Source organism: Schistocerca americana, chromosome 3, assembly GCF_021461395.2.
Source record: "Schistocerca americana isolate TAMUIC-IGC-003095 chromosome 3, iqSchAmer2.1, whole genome shotgun sequence".
Taxonomy (NCBI): Eukaryota; Metazoa; Arthropoda; class Insecta; order Orthoptera; family Acrididae; genus Schistocerca; species Schistocerca americana.
The window spans coordinates 618,361,915-618,374,068 of NC_060121.1; positions in this window are offsets into that span (position 1 = coordinate 618,361,915).

The following is a 12,154-nucleotide window of genomic DNA, read 5'->3' on the forward strand; positions in this document are numbered from 1 at the left end:
ATGAGGCCACGTTTAGATGCAATTGAAGCAACAACACGCGTAATAATCATCGATTGTCTCCGGAAGAAAAATCTGTTATCGTAGAAACCAAATTTCCAGGTTCTTTCTTCGATCACTGTTTGATGCGGCATGACTGATAATACACCGATGTCACCAGAGCTCATGACATCAGATTTTTGTTTAAGGAGTTGCTTGAAGTCTAAGATATGCAAACCAGTTGTGAATACGCGAAATGAACTGCTTAGTCGCATCATGGACACTGCTGCCCTCATTAGCGAACGTGCAGAGACACTCAGGCAAGCAACTGAACTCATTCTTCCAAGAGTGCAATCATGTACTGAAGTTGTCCGCGGGCTATTCGAACACTTGCTGCGAACTGTTCAACACCAGTAATGCGACGAGCACGGTAACGCTTGCGGTCAATATGTTACAAATATGTATTTTTTCAACAGATACTTTGCAAAACGCATATTTTAATGTTTGCTAATTGTTGTATATATATATACACTTGTAAACATGACAGCGTAATGAATAATACAGAAACTAAATAACAACGTATATTAAATGTGTTCTGAAAACTATTCTGAAGAGAGCACAGGTCCATATGAAGTTTTTTGCTGGGAATGATCGTTTCTGTCATATCCCCGGATTTTCGTGGGATACAAATCGTAATGTGATTATTACAAAATGAGTCTTTTTAGGCTTCAAAATATAAAACCCAACTTGGCGTTTGTTTTCAATTGGACGGTCATAGCTAAGCACTGATGACCTAACGTAATCGCCACCTAGGGTACAAGATATTTAACGTAATTACTATTGCTGCTCGCTTGATTGGCAGCAGTTTAAGCTATGCTACAATGTACCAGCCTAAGCAACATCTCTGAGAAAAATTTAGAAAGAGCGGATAGCTGTGGCTCGCTTCAGTTTAAATTATGAGGGCGATTAAGTTTTGAAACGAAAGTTTGATGTCATGCATCTTGTGATGAGAACAGCTGCTGACAAGCAAATCTAATAATCGTAATATTGTATCACATCATTGCGAAACTTAAGCTCATTTTCGGTAGTCTTCATATAACATTTGTCCAACGAATATTTGATGGTGACTGTATGTACACACGTCTTACCAACAAGACATACGGAACAGGTAATCCATAGGAACCAGCATTAAGAATATTGCTCATGTTGTTTACTAATTCCTGATTGCCGTACTTACTTATCCATTAACTTAATCTGGTAACATCAGGGCCTTCAGGACTTCATTTGACGTTACGTATTTTCCACGTGCGTCACTTTCAAACTTCGCAGTGCACGAAACGCAACAGGAACTAGCTGCGGCATGAGCTCGAATTTGTATTATAATTACCACCAAGTCCATAAGATGAAAGACACATACCACATGGTATATATTTAAATATTATTCTTGAACAATTTGACCCATACATGGTGTAAGGCAATAAAACTTCTTCATAGCATGCTGGAATGAAACAGGGTACCAGTTTATTACATTTAATTAATCCGTGTTTTAACCTAAATACGACAGCAAAAATATCTATGAAAACAGGTATGGAAGACTGATGTAAAAGTGCTGCCGTTCACCTGTAGCAACTGTCTTTAGGCTCCTGTTGTACACTACTGGCTATTAAAATTGCTACACCACGAAGATGACGTGCTACAGACGCGAAATTTAACCGACAGGAAGAAGATGCTGTGACATGCAAATGATTAGCTTTTCAGAGTATTCACACAAGGCTGGCGCCGGTGGCGACACATACGACGTGCTGACATGAAGAAAGTTTCCAACCAATTTCTCATACACAAACAGCAGTTGACCTGCGTTGCCTGGTGAAACGTTATTGTGATGCCTCGTGTAAGGAGGATATATGGGTACCATCACGTTTCCAACTTTGATAAAGATCGGATTGTAGCCTATCGCGCTTGCGGTTTATCGTATCGTCACAATGCTGCTCGCGTTGGTCGAGATCCAATGACAGTTAGCAGAATATGGAATCGGTAGGTTCAGGAGGGTAATACGGAACGCCGTGCTGGATGCCAACGGCCTCGTATCACTAGCAGTAGAGATGACAGGCATCTTATCCGCGTGGCTGTAACGGATCGTGCAGCCACGTCTCGATCCCTGAGTCAACAGATGGGGACTTTTGCAAGAAAACAACCATCTGCACGAACAGTTCGTCGACGTTTGCAGCAGCATGGACTATCAGCTCGGAGACCATGGCTGCGGTCACCCTTCACGCTGCATCACAGACAGGAGCGCCTGCGATGGTGTACTCAACGACGAACCTGGGTGCATGAATGGCAAAACGTAATTTTTTGTATGAATCCAGGTTCTGTTTACAGCATCTTGATGGTCGCATCCGTGTTTGGCGACATCGCGGTGAACGCACATTGGAAGCGTGTATTCTTCATCGCCATACTGGCGTATCACCCGGCGTGATGGTATGTGGCGCCATTGATTACACGTCTCGGTCAAAATGGTGCAAATGGCTCTGAGCACTATGGGACTGAACATCTGTGGTCATCAGTCCCCTAGAACTTAGAACTACTTAAACCTAACTAACCTAAGGACATCATACACAACCATGCCCGAGGCAGGATTCGAACCTACGACCGTAGCGGTCACGCGATTCCACACTGAAGCGCCCAGAACTGCACGGCCACACCGGCTGGCTACGTCTCGGTCACCTCTTGTTCGCATTGACGGCACTTTGAACAGTGGACGTTACACTTCAGATGTGTTACGACCCGTGGCTCTACCCTTCATTCGATCCCTGCAAGACCCTACATTTCAGTAGTATAATGCACGACCGCATGTTGCAAGTCCTGTACGGGTTTTTCTGGATACCATAAATGTTAGACTGCTGCCCTGGCCAGCACATTCTCTCACCAATTGAAAACGTCTGGTCAATGTTGGTCGAGCAACTGGCTCGTCACAATACGCCAGTCACTACTGGTGATGAACCGTGGTATCGTGTTGAAGCCGAATGGGCAGCTGTACCTGTAGACGCCATCCAAGCTCTGTTTGACTCAATGCCCAGGCGTATCAAGGCCGTTATTACGGCCAGAGGTGGTTGTTCTGGGTACTGATTTCTCAGGATTTATACTCCCAAATTGCGTGAAAATGTAATCACATGTCAGTTCTAGTATAATATATTTGCCCAACGAATACACGTTTATCATCTGTATTTCTTCTTGGTGTAGCAATTTTAATGGCCAGTAGTGTAGTTCCAGTGAGCGCTGTTTCGTCCACTCCAAGTAAAAAGTGTACCTTAATGCTAGTGCTGCATCATTCTCTTATCGAAAACACTTCCTACTCCAAACAACAACAACAAACGGTTCTTCTGTCTAGTTCGTACTGCCGTTGCTGAATTGGGTCTAACATACTGGCCGACTGCTTTAAGAGAAAATATTCTGCCAGAAATTTTTCACTTTGCAGCTGCATTTAACGCATTGTTTTTCTCAGGAACTATCAATATAACATTTATTTTTCACGTATTGTTTCTAATACAACATTCGGCTTCATACTCCCTAGCACAAGACCGAAAGAGGGAAGGAAAACTGTATTTTAAGTATCGATAAAGAGGACATTAGGCAGCGACGTTACAACATTCATCTGAGAAAGCAGGCAGCAGCAAGTCGACAATGGCATTTTTCTTGAAGCGTGCTGTTTTAACCACAAAACAACTGAACAAATAAATAAAGTAAAACCGCAATGGTCCTACAGATACCTGACCTCCGCTTCTCCCGAACAACAGCGCAATGTTGTAATTACTGCGCCATCTCGTAGGTTTCCAAGTATGAAAGTACAGTACTGGAGTACGGCCTGTTGATAACAGATGCCGCAAGCTTCTATAACTCACTTCAACTTTATTACTATCAGCATGACTCACGTACAAACTGCAAAACATGATAGAGAGAGAGAGGGGGGGGGGGGGGGCAGATTAAAATCTTAAGGGCCGTCAACCTGGTAATCTAGGTAGCGAAATCACCTGCAATCGGTCGCTCATATCGACTCCATCACACAGGTGCAATTGTCATACAGTTTCGAACACCACTGTTCCTTGAAGTTTAGCTATGGAAAATAAAGTGTTATGAAAACGGAGGCTAAAATTTATTAAACTTTTTGTAAGGTATGAGAAATTTAATCTGTGTTACAAAATACACTCCTGGAAATTGAAATAAGAACACCGTGAATTCATTGTCCCAGGAAGGGGAAACTTTATTGACACATTCCTGGGGTCAGATACATCACATGATCACACTGACAGAACCACAGGCACATAGACACAGGCAACAGACCATGCACAATGTCGGCACTAGTACAGTGTATATCCACCTTTCGCAGCAATGCAGGCTGCTATTCTCCCATGGAGACGATCGTAGAGATGCTGGATGTAGTCCTGTGGAGCGGCTTGCCATGCCATTTCCACCTGGCGCCTCAGTTGGACCTGCGTTCGTGCTGGACGTGCAGACCGCGTGAGACGACGCTTCATCCAGGCCCAAACATGCTCAATGGGGGACAGATCCGGAGATCTTGCTGGCCAGGATAGTTGACTTACACCTTCTAGAGCACGTTGGGTGGCACGGGACACATGCGGACGTGCATTGTCCTGTTGGAACAGCAAGTTCCCTTGCCGGTCTAGGAACGGTAGAACGATGGGTTCGATGACGGTTTGGATGTACCGTGCTCTATTCAGTGTCCCCTCGACGATCACCAGTGGTGTACGGCCAGTGTAGGAGATCGCTCCCCACACCATGTTGCCGGGTGTTGGCCCTGTGTGCCTCGGTCGTATGCAGTCCTGATTGTGGCGCTCACCTGCACGGCGCCAAACACGCATACGACCATCATTGGCACCAAGGCAGAAGCGACTCTCATCGCTAAAGACGACACGTCTCCATTCGTCCCTCCATTCACGCCTGTCGCGACACCACTGGAGGCGGGCTGCACGATGTTGGGGCGTGAGCGGAAGACGGCCTAACGGTGTGCGGGACCGTAGCCCAGCTTCATGGAGACGGTTGCGAATGGTCCTCGCCGATACCCCAGGAGCAACAGTGTCCCTAATTTGCTGGGAAGTGGCGGTGCGGTCCCCTATGGCACTGCGTAGGATCCTACGATCTTGGCGTGCATCCGTGCGTCGCTGCGGTCCGGTCCCAGGTCGACGGGCACGTGCACCTTCCGCCCACCACTGGCGACAACATCGATGTACTGTGGAGACCTCACGCCCCACGTGTTGAGCAATTCGGCGGTACGTCCACCCGGCCTCCCGCATGCCCACTATACGCCCTCGCTCAAAGTCCGTCAACTGCACATACGGTTCACGTCCACGCTGTCGCGGCATGCTACCAGTGTTAAAGACTGCGATGGAGCTCCGTATGCCACGGCTAACTGGCTGACACTGACGGCGGCGGTGCACAAATGCTGCGCAGCTAGCGCCATTCGACGGCCAACACTGCGCTTCCTGGTGTGTCCGCTGTGCCGTGCGTGTGATCATTGCTTGTACAGCCCTCTCGCAGTGTCCGGAGCAAGTATGGTGGGTCTGACACACAGGTGTCAATGTGTTCTTTTTTCCATTTCCAGGAGTGTACATTACATTTAGCACTGACAAAGAGTGTGATCGTCTGTATTTCGGGAATACCCCTTAAAGACCTAATTCGTTTTTCATTTGTGCTTCTTGTAGTTTAAGTGTAACTATTTTCACGGTGGCTTTGCAGTCTCGATGTGTCTACAAACATAAGTGGTAGCGCCTGGGTACGACCATTGTTCCGTAGAAAATCGCAAACATTTATCCATGGATGTATTAATTGTCTTGTCTCACTGTGAAATAACTGTATTAACAGCTATGGCGATTACTTTTGAAATAAATAACATTTACTTACCTTTTTCCCATGTCTCGTTTGCATTTGACTGCTGCTTATGGATTGTTGAATGATGTTCGAAATTCTAAGAAAAACAGGAGTAAGCTGTAGGTGAAGATAGGTAATATATGGTATATGTAATAACCTAGGAGGAACGTTAGTAACGGGAGGCCAAGAACGAAGTTATCAGATTAACAAGGATGTCAGACTGTAACGCAGTCTTTCCCCCTATGGTTTAGTCTACAAACTGAAATGGGAATGACGGAAATAAAAGATAGTTTTAGGAGTGGGATTAAAATTCAGGATGAAAGAATATGATAAGACCGCTGATGACATGGTTATCTTTAAGTGAAAATGAAGTAGAGTTACAGAACACGTTGAATGAAGTGAGCAGTCTACTGGGAATTAACCAAAGAAAGACGACAGTAACAAAGAGTAGAAGAAATGAGATTAGTGACAAAGTTAAATTCAAAACTGGGGAGAATTTTCGTACAGGGCATCAATCGGTTTCATGTTCTAAACAGATAATCCCTAAATTCTGAATACTGTAATTTCTGCGAAACTGCTAATGAGAAACGGCATTGAATTCATTTCTTTTAGACGTACGGTAGCAGTAGCAGAAAATACTATTGTACTAAAAGGTGCAGTCAAATGTAATGCCGCCTTCTTTTTCTTTGTGAATCAAGTGCGATTACATGGATGGAAAACCACAACACTGATGATTAACTTATAACTTTTCTATATGATCTACTTGCATTTCCGCAATTTTGAATCACGTTTTAACAATGTATTCCAGTGTGGCAAAAGGCACAGTCCTGCTTGCCGAATCCAACGACGCAAGGGCGTTTTCAAGGCCTCATCTTAAAAGTCAATCCCACGATGAGCTTCTTTTAGCAGTCCGAACAATTGGAAATCTGATGGTGCCAGGTCAGGACTGTATGGGAAATAAGGCAAGACTTCCCTCCAGTTTTCAGAATCTTTTTAGTGGTTAATGATTGGTATGTGGTCCTGCGTTGTAATACAAAAGAACAACATCCGCCATACCTTTTATTGGGCAAACTCGCTGAAGACGTGCTTTAAACTGTTTGAAGTTTCTAAAGTATTGGGCGGAACTTATTTTGCATCCCCGCTCCAAGACGTCAACCATAACAACACCCTCTGCATCCTGGGATACTATAGTCGTAACTTTCCCTGCCAGTCGCACAGTTTTTAACTTTTCCTTCTTCGGCGAGTTTCTGTGATACTATTCCACTGACTGCCTCTTTGATTCTGGATCAAAAAAATTAACATATGTTTCTTGTCAACTCAATTGCAATTGCTTTTCTTGTCTCTTTATTGTGGACGGTTAACATTTTTGGTACCCAAGTTGCACAAACTTTTGGGTATCCCAGTTGTTGAATAACTGTCATCACACTGCATTTACTGAGGGAGGCAATGAAACACAACTCGTCTTCACCTGCCGTTCACCGTGAATGATATCATGGACTCGCTGAATGTAGCCCAAAGTCGCAGCAGTGACTGGTCTGCTGCTGCGCGTTTCAATAGCCAGCCTTTTGCCCTTCAACTTCTTTACAAGCCCATCGTGTAACAATGCTGATACCCACTGCTTGCATCACTGCACACATTTTTCAGTCTTTCACGAATGCAAATGGGGTTTAAACTTCTGCATTCTAGAATTCTATCGGACAAGGCTGTCTATTACGAACATCGATGTCCACCATTTCGCAAGTGACTGCAGTACTGGTACTTGTTGATGCAGAAAGGTATTATGGCAGTGGATTGGAGAAGGAGCTTTGCGGAATAGCATGAAATTGAAATTTTTCATTTAACGAACCATATTTGAGAAAAAAAATGGGAGGCCTTACTTTTTGACCAACCCTCATACTGAAAAAAAGGGAAGTTGAAACGGATCTCTCCGTAATTAATCTAATTATGAAGAGAGACTATAGGCCGTTTTTGTGATAGCTTATTCACAAGTTCTCTGTGTAAAAAAAAGTACAATGTCTTAAACGGTTCGAGAAATTTCTGACGTGAGCAGTTCGCTGAATCACCCAGTATGTTTTTAAAAACAAAATTTCTTTAATTTCATATAATTGAAAGTGTTTTACATATGTAGAAAGTTTGGCTGAGGAACGGTTAATTTATTTTAAACACGTTATTGTGTATGCTGTAGTGTTCATGTAAAAACCGTCAAATGACGGTACATATTTGAAAGAGGGGACAGACAGTAATTATAAGCTTCAGAAGCCACATAGCTCTCCAGCCTGAAAGGAAGAAAGGAAACTGATTGTTGAACGTCATGGGAAGTTTACACAGTTTGAGTAAGTAAAAAAGAAAGTAATGGAGGAAGATTAATACATGAGACATACTTTCTGCGAAGTGAGGACGATATGCTTCACGTATCGTGGCGACAGATAGAAAAGCGGTAGTTTATTATTCCTGCGGGAATTTTTGCGAGCCAATAAATTGTACACATCGCTCCAACCCATAGCGAGTGTGCAATAGCCATTATGTCGACTAGGGAAAGATTAACGTTGTACAGAATGCAGAAAAGTTATGACTGAATGAATTCAGTCAAAGCCAGAGTAGGGAATTAGCGTTTCAGATCGAGCACAGACATAACGCCATTGCAGATGCCGCTTGGTAAAGTACCATTACGCATTAGGCCACAGAAAATGTTGAGTGTAGACTTTGGTCACTCCAACTTGCGTACTCATTGACCATTGAATACCAAAAGCTAGGATAATAACCTACACTCTACAAGAGAGTTTTTTTTCATTGGTTCAAAAAGTAAATTCATTCTCCACCAACTCAGTGCATTGACCAGCATCGACAATGTAGATTTAAATGAGCAGATGAGGATTTTAATAGTCATTCTTTCCTGTGATAAAAAATTTTGATGTGGAAAGATAACAATTTCAATAAGCGTCATTTCAATATGTCCAAAAATTAAATATTTTTCAAAAGTAATTGAACATGATTGTTGACCTCTCAAAGCAACAGTTGATAAATTATATGTAGAAAAAAAAGGGGAATAGCTGCTTGGTTTTTCTACAATAGATCCAAACTTTCACTTTTATTAATTCATGCATTCTAGGTAGGTGACAGCAGCATTTCTAATGCTTTTTGTTACGATCTACACCTGATATTAGCTGCCTTATCGAACCAGGGTAATATTTATTTAGAATGTCTGTCTTGAAAAGACAGTTCAGATGTTTCGTCCATTTGCGGGCTAAGTGGTAAGCTAGGTTTGCACACATTTGTGCACTCACTGTGCAGATACACAGGTCGAATGTACGACATCCTGAGAATTGAGGAAATAACTTATTGATTTTGTGATCTTGTCACTCGCCTGCAGTGGCCCATTCCTGCTTAGGAGACTGACATTAGCACCAACTAATCGAGCTTATGAGCCTACAACATCACATCACTGAGTTTTGCTTGACGTCAGAAATTCCTTGAAAGGTATCGAGTCATTCCAAGAAGCGATTCTTTATTCCAGACGTCGTAAGTATTATTATTTGAATAGAAACACATATGTAAAATATCCAGTCTCTGAGTCTGTAACTCACAGTGGACACTGAGAAGAAGAAATGCGGATGAGCAGGAAAATCAAATCCGTAATGTTCGTCTTTAGTTATGACTTACTTGACAAAACCACGTCGTTTACATATCTAGGAGTAACGCTGCAAACTGATTTTAAATGTTACGATCCTGTGGGGATTGTAGTAGGAAAGACGGATGCACGGTTTCATTTTAGTGGGAGAAATCTAGGAAAGTGTTGTTCATCTGTAAAGGAGACCGCAATTAGGATGCTAGTGCGACTCAGAGGCAGGCTGCTAGACTTTTTATCAGTAGGTGCAAACAACATACAGCTGTCATGGACATGCTTTGGGAACTCAAGTGGAATCCCTAGAGAGAAGATGGAATTTTTCTCGAGGAACACTGTTGCGAAAATGTAGAGAACCGGCATTAGAAGCTGTCTGTAGAACGATTCCGTTGTCTTCAACATACATTGCACCTAAGCACCTCGAAGATAAGGTACGAGAAATTAGGTCTTATACGGAGACATATAGATAGTCGTTTTTCCCTCGTTCTATTTGCGAGTGGAACAGGAAAGGAAATGACTAGTAGTGGTACGGTGTACCCTCCGCCACGCACCGTAATATGAATTGCGGAGTATCGATGTAGATGTAGAAAACAATGTATAAATCATTTATTAGCAATGCTTGAATTTAATTACCTTTAAGGGCAGTTCACTCCAGAGTAATTTTTATGGTGTGGGGTAATAGCGACCTCAGTTCCATTTGTGCAATAGATAGTACCTGTAAATCATTCGGTTAGCACGTAGTGTTTTTAATGTAGAGCTACCTTTCCGAAACAGAGTTGATATACGAGAGGCAATACGGAGAGGCAACATGATGCTTCAGTTCAAAGATCCAATTTACCGAACGTTATTGGAAAAACTTTCATTACAAGGGTTGCGCGTCAGGAACGTGGAAATCTGAATCGCTAAAAACGCTCTATAACAGGCAGTATATTCTTGGTGGCTCAGTGACTTTACATCACTATGAGGTTTCATTGTTCTGAGCGTCAGGTTTGGTCCTCGGAACTACTTTCTCAGAGATAATATCAATGCAACTCTTGTGATTGTTCGTGACCGTCGGAAAGGTAATATTTCGTACACACTCCAAGACGAAACAACGACGCAACACGAAGGAATTATCAGAAGGGGTCGGAAATCGGTAGTGTGAAGTACAAGTAGATGTACAGAAAAAAAATATTACTATTTCAGATTAATTGGCTGATTTATACAAGACAAAGAGCTTCACAAATTGTGAAGCCAATACCGCGTTAGTCCACCTCTGGCCCATATGCAGACTATTATTCAGCTTGGCAGTGAGTGATTAAGTCGTTGGACGTCCTCATGAGGTGTATAGTGCCTAATTCTTTCCAGTTGATCGAGTTATATCCTCAGACTCCCGATCAGGTTGAAGCATATTGCCCATAATGCTCCAAAAGTTGGAGAGAGTTCTGGCTGTCCTGCTAGCCATGTTAAGGTTTGGCAAGCACGAAAACAAGCAGTAGGAACTTTCTTGCTGAAATATAATTACAGTATGGCTTGTTATGAAGGGTAACAAAATGGGGCGTAGAATATCGTCGACGTACCGTTGTGCTATAAGGATGATGCGGATGACAACCAAAGTGATCCTATTATGAAAAGAAACGGCAGCCCAGACCATTGATCGTGGTTGTCGGGACTTATGGATGGCGACAGTCAGGCTGTCTGGTGCGCTCTAGGCACATCTTCGCTGGTTACCAGGCTCAATTTGAAGCGAGAGTCATCACCGAAAACAGTTCCGCTACAGTCAATGCAATTCCAGGCAGGGATAATCAGCGATGACGTGTCTGGAGACGCCCCGGAGAGCGGTGGTGACTGTCACCTGCCAAACGATGGTCTGTCCTACCATTTAATTTTATAGCAGGACCCATTTGGTTGTCATCCGTGCCATCTTTACAGCACAGCGGTACGTCGACGAAATTCTATGTCCCGTTTTGTTGCCTTCATGGTAAGCCATCCCAGTCTTACATTTCAGCAAGATAATGCCCGCCCGCACAAAGCGAGAATTTCTACCGCTTGTCTACGTGCTTGCAAAACCCTGCCTTAGCCAGTTAGATCGCCGGATCTTTCCCAAAGTGAGAAAGTTTGGAGCATTGTGGGCAGGGCCCTCAACTGTCTCTGGGTTTTGACGATCTATCTCGTCAATTTAGAAGAATTTGGCATTATAACCCTCGTGAGGACATCCACCAATCTATCAATCAGTACCAAGCCGAATAATTGCTTGCGTAAAAGCCAGATGTGGACCAACGCTTTATTGACTTGCTCAATTTGTGAAGCTCTTTCTCTTGAATAAGTCATCGAGTTGTTCTGATAGTGTAATCATTTGTTTCTCTGTACATGTACATCATATCTACCGGTTTCTCTCCCATCCCGATAATTCCTTCGCGCTGCGTCTTTTCTTTCTTTTTGTTCATATGCAGCGTCCAGCGACATACACCATCGTCATATGAAGCGATTTCTACTTCTGTTACATTGTAAATTTGTCGACTCCTCAATCATAGCTTACCTGAACTCAAAAAAGGCAACATATTTTGTGTTTCTTCGCTGATGGGGAGCGGAGACGCTTTTCTATAATGGGTTACAATTTCTAACACGCTATCATATCACCACATATGAGAAAAGAAGCCAGCAGAGGAAAATTACGTAGTTTTAGAATAGTAA